The sequence below is a fragment of the Gadus chalcogrammus genome, chromosome 15 (assembly GCF_026213295.1).
Source record: "Gadus chalcogrammus isolate NIFS_2021 chromosome 15, NIFS_Gcha_1.0, whole genome shotgun sequence".
NCBI lineage: Eukaryota > Metazoa > Chordata > Actinopteri > Gadiformes > Gadidae > Gadus > Gadus chalcogrammus.
In genome coordinates this window covers 2122406-2124905 of record NC_079426.1, presented here as the reverse complement: position 1 = coordinate 2124905, position 2500 = coordinate 2122406, and the positions used below count along the sequence as shown (strand labels likewise).

The window sequence follows — 2500 nt, the reverse complement described above, 5'->3', positions numbered from 1 at the left end:
CTCTCTCTCTCTCTCTCTCTCTCTCTCTCTCTCTCTCTCCCTCTCTCTCTCTCGCTCTCTCTCTCTCCCTTGCTCTCTCTTGCTCTCTCTCTCTCTCTCTCTCTCTCTCTCTCTCTCTCTCTCTCGCTCTCTCTCTCTCCCTTGCTCTCTCTTGCTCTCTCTCTCTCTGTCTCTCTCTCTCTCTCTCTCTCTCTCTCTCTCTCTCTCTCTCTCTCTCTCCCTCTCAGCTAGACCCTCTCTCTCTCCCCCCCCTCTCTCTCCCTCTCTCTCTCTCTCTCTCTCCCTCTCAGCTAGACCCTCTCTCGCTCCCCCCCCTCTCTCTCTCTCTCTCTCTTTCTCCCCCCCCTCTCTCTCTCTCTTTCTCCCCCCCCTCTCTCTCCCCCCCCCCTCTCTCTTTCTCCCCCCCCTCTCTCTCTCTCTTTCTCCCCCCCCTCTCTCTCTCTCTTTCTCCCCCCCTCTCTCTCTCTCTCTCCCCCCCCCTCTCTCTCTCTATCCATCTTGCTCTCTCGCTCCCTGCTGCCTGATGTTGTGAGTGTGTAGTTACTTCACCCAACAGTAAATCTATTTATTCCTTCCTTTCCCCCTTCCCCCCCAGACACATTGAGGATCTCAGTCTTAACCACCTCAGGATCTTAGATTACTTACATATCTACTCCTCCACTGGTGGTCAGACGGAAATACAGACGGTGTCTCCCTAACGTTACCATGACGTTTAAATTTACCCACAGCGCTTTATCCATCGTGACTTCTCCAACCATTTAGCATTGGTTCGCATCAGGGAGCTAACTTTGAAACGCCGTGCACTGATGGGGTGTTGGCTGCAATAGTGTCTTTGTGCATTGAGACCCCAGCGGTCGTGATGCTGCGGGTCCCAACGTGCCTGTGACACTGAAAAGTACGACCCAAAGACGTCCGAAAGTCAGTGGAAGAGAATTCCGACAATGAAACGTTTATTCCAGAAAGCTCCGGGAAGGGTCGGCTCCAGCGGCTCAGCTGAGGACGCAGCAACAATCCGTTATCCTTGGTCTTTCCCCGTCACCTTTTTAAGTGTCTTTCAACACCTCCCCCACCCAGCACCTATCCTGCGGTGGTTTCACACCTTATTTTCAGCCTTCCTCCCCTTCCCAAGTGACATCTCAGTCCTCTACTCTCCGCTTACACCTCGATATACCCCCCCCCCCAACCTCCCCTTTCCCTTTTCCCTCCACCATGGTCAGATCTTCTGCGCCTGTTCGGTCCTCACCTCCGCCTGCTGTCCACTGCCTCACCCCCCCATGCCTCCCATCGGGGTGCCCTCCCGGCCCTGTCCTCAGCCCCCTTATCTCCCTCTGCAGCCTGGCTCCCCCAAAGCGTCTAGAGAGCCACACAGCCCCGGGCCTGGGACTAACCTTTGACCCCAGGCCTGGGGCTAAAGATAAGTCCCAGGCCTGGGGCAAACCTATGACCCCTCTCCTGCCCCCTGTAGGGACAGCCCACCCGAAGGGGGGTCCCGAAGGAAAGAAAAGAAGAACCTGAAGAACCAGAAGAACCAGGAACGTGGGCTGGCCTGGACTGAAGGAGGGGTCCATGTATGGCTGGGGTATCCTCGTACAGCTCGTGTCTGAGTCATCCCACTATTCCAGAGAAGTTGATTTGATAAACAGTTGACCGATAGCGTTTACAGCAGTGCTGTACATATTGCTTGGCCCTATGTTAACATATATACACATCAACAGTCTGCTGGATTTTGCTTCCCAGCCGATTTCCCAGACATTTATTTATGAAAATGATCATACACAGACAAGGGAAATACATTTGAATCAGGAAAATGATATCAGATAATATCTAAGACACATATAAGGTGGCAGAAAAATAAACTACAGGCCTCTAAACAGATTTACTATCTTCCGTATAAGGGTGGGTTGAACACTTTAACTACCCGTAGAGACCCCCAGAGACCGTGGCTATAAAACACCTCCGCTGGGCGTCTCTGTGGCCCCCACAGTATCAGCGTTCTCTTAAAAAGCAGTCCTTACGTCTGTCCACCGCTTAACCTTGATATAATCACTGCCATCTAAAAGGCTTTATGGATATTCATGGGGGAGGGCCGATGGGTCTGAGAGGAAATGTGGTTGGAATATTTTACAAGAGTGTTTTTCACACAACGATAAAGGTCTCTTGAATTATTAACAAAGAGCCAATTATTAGGGCAACGCTATCGAAAAAAACAAAAAGGCACTTGGTGGAGCCTTATTTAGTCTTGTTGTAAACATCCTGCCTGGGTCGCTCTGAGCTTGCGTTGATCACAATGAACTGTAAGCCTGTTAGGTAGGTATATAGAAAAAGCACATGATATAGATGTACATATAATCCTACTGTATAATGTTTATATCATGTCAGTCCATGAAATCTAATATCCATGCTGATATGTCTAGCTACCCCTTGTTCAATGGTTCATGGTAACACTAATACAATGAAGAATAACTGATATACTTCATTATCTCGTTTTCATAATACTTGC

The 2500-nt window shown here is 49.9% G+C and overlaps 1 pseudogene; it reads right to left on the bottom strand.

The window, feature by feature from the left end:
• Nucleotides 1-2500, bottom strand: part of LOC130404625 (vinculin-like) — a 36708-nt pseudogene that overhangs the window by 33057 nt on the left and 1151 nt on the right.